This window comes from Xenopus laevis, chromosome 1L (genome assembly GCF_017654675.1).
Source record: "Xenopus laevis strain J_2021 chromosome 1L, Xenopus_laevis_v10.1, whole genome shotgun sequence".
NCBI classification, from domain to species: domain Eukaryota; kingdom Metazoa; phylum Chordata; class Amphibia; order Anura; family Pipidae; genus Xenopus; species Xenopus laevis.
The window spans coordinates 97241618-97251254 of NC_054371.1; the positions used below are offsets into that span (position 1 = coordinate 97241618).

A 9637-nucleotide genomic window follows, 5' to 3' on the forward strand; every position below is an offset into this window, starting at 1 on the left:
AAATGAAAAGTTCTTTTCTTCTAGTCTGAAGGGGTGGCCTCTGGTACAGTGATCCTCTTTATGGGTTAAAAGGTCCCCTGCTATTTGTCTATAATGTCCTCTAATGTACTTGTAAAGTGTAATCATGTCCCCTCACAAGTGCCTTTTTTGCAGAGAAAGTAACCCCAACCTTGACAGTCTACACTCATAATTTAAGTCTTCCATCCCTCTAACCAGTTTAGTTCATGTCTCTGCACTCTCTCCAGCTCATTTATATCCCTCTTTAAGACTGGAGTCCAAAACTACACTGCATACTCTAGGTGAGGCCTTACCATGGACCTATAAAGAGGCAATCCCTTGAGTTAGTGCCCTTTTGTATGCAAGACAGAACTTAATTTGCTTTAGTAGCTTCAAAATGACACTGCCCAGAATTAGACAACTTGTTATCTACAAAAAAAACCAAGATCCTTCTCATTTAAGGAAACTCCCAACACATTACCATTTAGTGTATATCTTGCATTAATATTATTTTTGCCAAAGTCAACATTGAACCTCATTTTCTAGTTTGCTGCCCAGTTTCCCAGCTTAGACAAATTGTTCTGCAAAGTTGCAGCATCCTGCATGGAACCTATAGTTCTGTACAATTTAGTATCATCTGCAAAAATAGAAACCGTACTTTCAATGCCCACCTCCAGGTCATTAAAGAATAAGTAAACGTTTTTTTTTTCTGTCTATAAATTTACTCTAAACAGCCCCCCAGATTAATGTACCTTAGTCCCTGCTGCAAGTCTGCTCTGGTTCCAGCGTTGTCAGCAGCTTCTTTCCCCTTCTTCCTGGTGCAGGGTGAAGCCCCACCCCTAAGCTTGCTGAGCTCTCCTTATCTCTCTGACTAGTCGGAGAGATCATTTGCATGCTGTGTCATAGCTGGGAGGAAGGCAGAGCCAGTGTGTGCACGAGCAGCTTTTTTTTTTTCTCCTCACATGCACTCCCTGCTCGTTCTGGTTCATTCCAGATCACAGCAGCACTGGGAGGAAGAGCTGGAAGACTTCTCTGATACTGCTAATGCACTATAGGTAAATTAACAGCCTTTTCTCAATTTATAATATATTTTAAAATGCTATTGATTGTTATGCCTGATCTGCCCTCTAGTTATGTAAAGAATAAATCTGATTTATGTTTAACTGTTTACTGAGTTTTTTGATTAACTCGTTCATGTGTCCCTTTGTCTTATTTACTGATCATTTTATGTGCAAAGCTATTTCATTTTTTTTCTCATTTATGCACACTGACATAGATTAACTAGAAGAGTCTAAGTAGCTCATTCAGAGTTTCGTTTGTGTGATGTCCTTTATATATTTGTGTGAATGTTTGTGTAATTGTTATAGTAGCATGAGGTTGCATAGAGTGATTTATATAACAATTTTGTTTGGGCATCAAATTGCCAGCCTGTACTGGGAGTTGTGAGGGTTTTGGGGTGGGGTCGGTTGTGCAAGAGATTGTTGATGAGGCTTGGGGGGTTGATTTATTATCAGTAAGAATGGCAGATGGGGATTTTAATCTGTTAGAATCAGAATGGCAGCCTGTTCTGGGAGTTGTACATTATATTGAATGTTCAGGGACTAATGCAAGAAATTGTTAGTGATACTGGGGAACTAGCTTACTAATCATTTAGGGTAGAGTTTAATTTGAACATGTTAGAATCAGATTAGCAGTATGTTGTGGCATTTGTAAATTATAGTAAAGGTTCAGGGATTTGTGCATGTAATTGATAGTGATGCTGGTTATCTGGCTTACTATTCTGTTAGAAGGGCAAAGGGGAAGTAAAATTAGCGAGAATCAGAATCTGTTATGGCATTCAAGTTTATGAGATGACAATGTGCTAGACTTGGGGACTAGGCCTTCATACATTGCACCTTTTTTTGTAATACACAATAAAAAGATTACTAGTTCATGGATCCATGGTACCACCATCCAAACATTTCACAGTTATCCCTTTTTTGTATACAAACTTTTAGTACTTCATTTATAAAATAAATTGAATATATTGCACACGTCTAGGGAGGCAGAAGGGAAATACTGCTAAGATGCAGCACAACCCAGACCAGTGACTTTGTGATTTTTTTCCAAGGAAGTGACTTCATTTTTCCTTACTTTATATACAGTTGTACATTACCAAATATTATTTGCGCAAAAAACACTTTTTTTCTGCACCAGGGCAACCAAAGTGCCTCACAATGCAGACACAAACTGGAGCAGACACCAGCAAATCAGTTTACTGTCTACCTTATTTCATATGCATGCAGATAATCCCTGTCTAGCAGTAACCTCAGGCATAGCATTGTAGACAGTGACAAGTGCTGCATATTCTATTGTCCAACAGTGTATGATTGGCAATTGTGTCGGGGTAGGTGGGGGCGGCATTAATACCTGAAACGCACCTGTAAATAAAATATAATCACAGAAAAAACTGTTATGGCTGAAGCTATTCTTTGTGTGTTATTAGTGAATATCTGTGCATTTTCAGGCCATCATCGTGGTCTATTGCCTAGTGACAACCAGAAGGCATCCCTGTCAATGCTAAAATATATTGGGCATGATTAGTGTACAGGTATAGAATCCCGTATCCGGAAACTCAATATCTACAAAGCTCCGAATTATGGAATGGCTGTCTCCCATAGACTCCATTTTAATCAAATGATCCACATTTTTCAAAAAGAATTCCTTTTTCTGTGTAGTTATAAAACAGTAGCTTATACTTGATCCCAACTAAGATATAATTAATCCTTATTGGAGGCAAAACCAGCCTATTGGGTTTATTTAATGTTTATATGATTTTCTAGTAGACTTAAGCATTAAGACCCAAATTACGGAAAGATCCATTATCCAGAAACCCCCAGGTCCCAAGCATTCTGGATAACAGGTCCCATACCTGTAGTAATATTTTTAAGTTGTTGAAAATTGTTACATGTGGTGTTTATTTGCATGCATTCTCCACCTGCCTGCAACTGCACAAAGAGATTTTTTTTCGGTGCAATACTGCTTATAATGTGTTGGCCTTTGTAGAAAGGAACCATATGTAATATTACTTTGTGTATATCATGACGTTTTGCTTTGTGTTGTATGCCTAATTCTTTTGTAATTATTTATTTGAACCATACTCACTTTAAATCTTACTTCCCTCCTAGGTCTTTATTTTTCCTAAGGAGAATTTTTCAAAACAGCTGGTAAGTAATACTGTGGCTGTATCTATAGCCGTCTTTGGGGTAACTACCCGATCCCAAGTACAGAGTCTCATCAGGAGCCTCTAACCCTGGCTCCCTCGGCCATTAATTTGTGCAAGTGCAACAAAAAAATAAAAAATAATTTCTGGGCTGGTGTCAGATTTACAAGATATAAAATGCAGTTCCCCTTTAGATGATCAGTGACACAACTGTATATGTAAGCAGCCCTGCATGTGTATAACATGGCTATTGTATATTACAGGCAGAATGGATTACTTACACAGACACTTGAGTAACTGCTTGCACTTCAGCTGTCAGACTCTCAGCCCCATCATGCAAATACTATCTGCTGTTAATTCTAAGGAAAGGTAGCACCCTGTGCCTGTTGTCCCTCTGGCAGAAATTCCCCACTGATGACCCCGGGCTCTGGGGTAATTAATGGCCACAAGTTTGTTGTTAATAAAACTCCTGCTACATCGAGCCCAAATTCCCACCCTGCGAAGAGTATTCTCAAAATAACTACTTGAACAACCAGTCCCCAGAATACTACGAGCGGCCGAGGGAGCCCGGGTTAGAGGCTCCTGCTGAGACTCTGTACTTGGGAGCGGGTAGTTACCCCAAAGACGGCTATAGATACAGCCACATTGCTCCGCCGAGCCAAGAATCTTCTGCAACAGTCCAGGATCATGGGATCTCTCCAAAGGGGCACAGTCAATCTCTGCCGCAACTTGTCCAAAGCCACGTCCTCAGGCAGCCTCCCCAGCACTGTGATTCCTCGTAGTATAACGTAGAGTGTGAAATTCAGAGAAGATTTGCAATTGGTTTTTGACTTTTATTATTTATGGTTTTTTAGTTATTTAGCTTTTTATTCAGAAGCTCTCCAGTTTGCAGTTTCAGCAATCTGTTTGATAGGCTCCAAATTACCCTAGCAACCATGCATTAGTTTGAATAAGTGACTGGAATATGAATAAGAGAGGGTCCAGATATAAAGATGAGTAATACAAAGTAGGAATAACAATACATTTGTAGCTTTACAGATCTAATCCGAAATTTTAGAGGAGATCCAAAGAAGATTTGTCACTGGGCTTTCATACACATGCCGATAATCAGTCCAGTCTGGCAGTACGTTTCGGGTTGGGTCAGAAGAGCAGATTCGGGAGATTTAGTTGCCTGTCGACTAATCACCTCTTCTGTGTGGCGACAAACTCCCCCGAACTCCCTTCCGTATGCTTGAATGAAGAATCACCTGCGCTAATGCACTCACGGTGCTTCGATTCGGCAACTAAATCTCCTCGAATTTGCCCATGTGCCCTTACCCTTAGTTTTCCGAAGTTGCCTCACTAGGAAACTTCAGTCGACTTTGGAAACGGAAGTGTTCCGAGTGTCATCCCACAGGCGATTTTCACTTTAGCTGGCGGGGAGGCAGTTCGTGGAGATTATTCGCCCGTAGAAAAAACAATTTGTCGATAGGGTGACTAATCTCCCCAAATCTCCACGTGTGTCTCTGCCCTTAGGCTACTGCCAGACAGGACTGATTATTGGCATGTGCATGAAAGCAGGCCCAGAATCAACTAACTTGCTGGAGTCTGGTCAGTGGCATAAATAACACCCTCGTGGGACTGCCCTGTGGGGGCCACAGGTCCTGAGGGGCTCCTGCCACTGCTGCCAGGGTTCAGGCACCCACCTCTTCAGCCCAGAATAAATAAAATCTCGCGTCTGCCACCACCTTTAGGGCAGTGGCACACAAAGCTACAGGGGGAGATTAGTCGCCCAGCGACAAATTGCTTTTTCTTCAGGCGACTAATCTCATCTGAACTGCTTCCTCGCCGGCTAAAGTATTAATCACCTGCGGGATGGCACTCAGAACATTTCAGTTTCTGAAGTCGCCCAAAGTTTCCTCATGAGACAACTTTGTTTTCCAAGTGCCACCCCGCAGGCGATTTACACTTTAGCCGGCGGGTGGCAGTTCAGGGGGATTAGTCGCCCGAAGAAAAAGCAATTTGTCGCTAGGCGACTAATCTCCCCCTGTAGCTTCGTGTGCCACTGCCTTAGGAATAACACAGTGCATGCGATGTGTCGGCTCCAGATGTGTTGTGGAGTTCTACCCTAAAACACCAACCAATAAAAATTAAAACCAATAAGAAAATGTCTCAGAATATCAGTTTCTACATCATACTAAAGCAATGCATTGGGCATTGTAAATATCAATAGTATCTCTGACCACACTGTATGATATAATTTACCATTAGTAATATGTCGTAAATGAATGGAACATTTTTAATATTAATAAAACAGATTTTTATTGGAAATTTTTAAGAAAATATATATTTAAAAAAAAAATGAGCATTTGGGTAACAGTAACTCTGCTATAGTTCCAGGGGTACCCAGGGTACAAATAAGCACTCACCCCTAATCTCCCCCTAACTGACCTTCAGACTGGGCCCCCTTAGCTCATAACAAGGTTACAGATATATAGAAACACTGGGGTGTCACCCTGCTATAGTTCCAGGGGTACCCAGGGTACAAATAAACACTCACCCCAAATCTCCCCCTAACTGACCTTCAGACTGGGCCCCCTTAGCTCATAACAAGGTTACAGATATATAGAAACATTGGGGTAACAGTCACCCTGCTATAGTTCCAGGGGCACAAATAAGCACTCACCCCAAATCTCCCCCTAACTGGCCTTCAGACTGGGCCCCCTTAGCTCATAACAAGGTTACAGATATATATGAGCGTTTGGGAAACAGTAACTCCAGGGCACAGTTAAAACATTTTTAATTTATATATAAATGTAAAAAAAACAGTTTGGTGTTTTCTGGTTTAAAATCTGCTCTGTGTGCACAGTAACAGGTGGATTACAGTCCTGTCAGTGTAGTAATAAAGTGTCCTAATTGTGACTCCAGAGTGAGGCCCTGTGCACACAGAGTATTTTTTTCCCTTTTCTTAGCCCTGCAATTTTCCGTTAGGATCCTCTTCCCTACAATTCTCCATGTGCCTGCACTAAAAATTATAGCTTTAGCCTCAGTGCATGCACCTGCAATAGAGTGTAGGTTTGCACAAAAAAAGCCTGCTTTAAAAAAATTTCGGACCAGCTGCATCTGCCCGCACTGAGGCCAAAGCTCTAGATTTTAGTGCAGGCACATGGAACAGCGTAGGCAAGTACGGAGAAATGCATGGCTAAGAAAAGGGAACAAACTAGCCAAAACACATAGGGGCACATTTACTAAGCTCGAGTGAAGGATTCGAATGAAAAAAACGTTGAATTTCGAAGTATTTTATGGGTACTTCGTCCATCGAATAGGCTACTACGACCTTCGATTCTAACTAAAAATCTTTCGATTATTCGACCATTCGATAGTCGAAGTACTGTCTCTTTAAAGAAAACTTTTACATACTTTGGCAGTTTAAACCGACCGAGGTTCAATGTTAGCCTATGGGGACCTTCCCCAGCACTTTTCTAAGTTTTTTTATGATCTAATAAAAATCCTTTTATCGATCGATTAAAATCCTTCGAATCATTCGATTCAAAGGATTTTACCGTTCGAACGATTTTTATTCACTCAATGTATTTGCAGACAGTTTTACCATAGCGCCACTTTCATGGTGATTATGCTGTTGGAACCCAGGGTTAACAACATCCTGATCCGTTGCTAACCTGTGGCCATATAGCTGAACATTGAACTAAATGTGTGATACCTATGAACCGACAGACCGTACGGGACCTTCCTGGAATGTCACAGGGACACTCGCATATTAAAAATTAATTCCCTTTATAGATTGCTTGCACTTACATCTTCATTTGTTTAATTGAATTGTTGAACTTGAATCTGCCCCATATTGTTGAAAACCTCAAAAAAAAAATTGCAACTTGACTGTGCAGTGAGTTATAGTTCAACAACTCAGTTAAACAAATGAAAATGCAAGTGCAAGCAATCTATAAAGGGAATTAATTAAAAAATATATATATATATATATATATTATCACTAATTAGAAAATATTTTGGAATTATTATTACGGATAATTTTTAATATGCGAGTGTCCCTGTGACATTCCAGGAAGGTCCCGTACGGTCTGTCGGTTTATAGGTATCACACATTTAGTTCAATGTTCAGCTATATGGCCACAGGTTAGCAACGGATCAGGATGTTGTTAACCCTGGGTTCCACCAGCATAATCACCATGAAAGTGGCGTTATGGTAAAACTGCCTGCAATATACACAAGTGATTGTCTTGGCACGTGCTTCTCTGGATAAAAACTGGAAACCCCCTCTGGGGAACACTGATAAACATTTTGAGAGACTTTCTCTGATGTTTAAATGCTATGAAAATAATAACGACTGGCCTCAGGCTAAAACGATCCAACTGCACATAGCACTGTCACTAAAAAGCTACTGAACCCTGTACAACAATGAGCCTTTATAGGGGGCCTTTCCTCACTTTGGGAACATATCGGTCAGAATATTCAGTTCAAACCATGTGGTTATATATATATATATATATATATATATATATATATATATATATATATATATATATATATATATATATACATATACATATACATATATATATATATATATATATATATATATAATATTACATACATATATATATACATACATATATATATATACATACATATATATACATATATATATATATACATATATATATATATATATATACATATATATATATATATACATATATATATATATATATACATATATATATATATATATACATATATATATATATATATACATATATATATACATATATACATATATATATATATATATACATATATATATACATATATATATACACATATATATATATACCAACCAAACAGATCCGCACTCCTCCAATTAACTCCTTAATCATCCGCCCGGGTGCTGCTCCTGGGATTGAAAATGCAGAAACGAGAAAAATTGGTAGCGCACTCCAGGGAGTGGTTATAATTGTGGGGGTTATTTATGTGTGTGCAATTAATGGCTTTTTTATCTTGAAAAAGGCTCTAGAGGGGAGCCGAAACGTCGATCATTATGCCATAAAGAATAAAGAATCATATACAAGTCCTTGGAGTGCGCTACCAATTTTTCTCGTTTCTATATATATATAAATATATATATAAATATATATATATAAATATATATATAAATATATATATATATAAATATATATATATATATATAAATATATATATATAATATATATATATATATATATATAAATATATATAAATAGCCATGCCCCCCCAAAAAAACTACCCACAACTTTGTTTTTTGAAATGTAAGTGCACATTTAATAAAAGTTAATCAAGCACAATTAACAAAATACAAGGTTTACCAAGTATATCCCTTTGGCTCCTTTTAATAAAGTAAATGTGGCCGCTGTCTGTCATAAAATAGGCTCCTACACAGGTTCCAATGCGCTGTTTGCAGACCTAAGGAGAAGGTGCGCGCCGTGCAGCCAGCCGAGACTTTGAGGAGGAGGTGCGCGAGACTTCAGGAGGTGCGCGCTCGTATCACAGAGTGAGCGCACACCCGACTTGGAGGAGGTGCGCGCTCCTATCACAGAGTCAGCGCGCACCTGTGCAGGGAGCAGAGACGCGCATCTGCTCCCTGCCTTCTGTGACGTGTGCCTGCTGCAGTTGCGGGAGGGGCTGAAGCTCTGCCAGAAATTTTTCAAATATGGCGCCTTTCAGAGAGAGGCGCTGCAAAGTGCGATCTGATCTGCGGATAAAAGATACCCCCAATTATGTATTGATGTATCATAGCCTATACAATTGCTTGTGGTGATTAAAAAAAAAGGGTTTTTATTTTAAAAGTTTACTTCTCCTTTAATAAATAAGTTGAAAAGCAAGGGACCTACTATATAGCCCTGCGGCGGTACTACACTAACAACCCTGGTCCAATTAGAAAATGTTCCATTTACCACCACTCTTTGTAGACTATCTTTTAGCCAGTTCTCTATCCGGGCATGGGCGTCCGCAGAAAATTTTCCAGGGGGGAGGCAAGGAAGAAAACATATTACACAAATTACTTGTACCCATATTTTGGTTTCCATACAAACCTGACAACAGCTTTTCTATAAATATATAAAGTAGTAATTGTTGCACATTATAGCATTGCCATTCTATTAGTGAAACAAACTCATTGTTTGCCAGGACAGCACTTGATATTTTCTGCTTTCTTAGCACGATTACTAGCCAATGGTTTGTAGAATGTTATTTCCTCTAGAGTTCTAGTTACAAATGGATACATATAGCGAAGCCTTCATTTTACATACCCTCATTTTAAGTATTTCCATATGTTATGAGAGGGAGTGTGTGTGTGTCAGGCATGTCCAAAGTCAGGCCCGGGGGCCAAATGTGGCCCATTTTCAAATTTACACCGGCCCTCAGCCTCCATAATGAAATTAATAATAA

At 39.2% G+C, this 9637-nt stretch overlaps 1 long non-coding RNA gene across 1 annotated transcript; it reads left to right on the top strand.

The window, feature by feature from the left end:
* The first annotated feature begins 677 nt into the window (after positions 1-677).
* Positions 678-5510, top strand: LOC121403741. Its single transcript, XR_005967464.1, has 3 exons — positions 678-1052; positions 3165-3203; positions 3463-5510. It is a non-coding gene; the product is annotated as an uncharacterized LOC121403741 (long non-coding RNA).
* The last annotated feature ends 4127 nt before the right edge of the window (positions 5511-9637 follow it).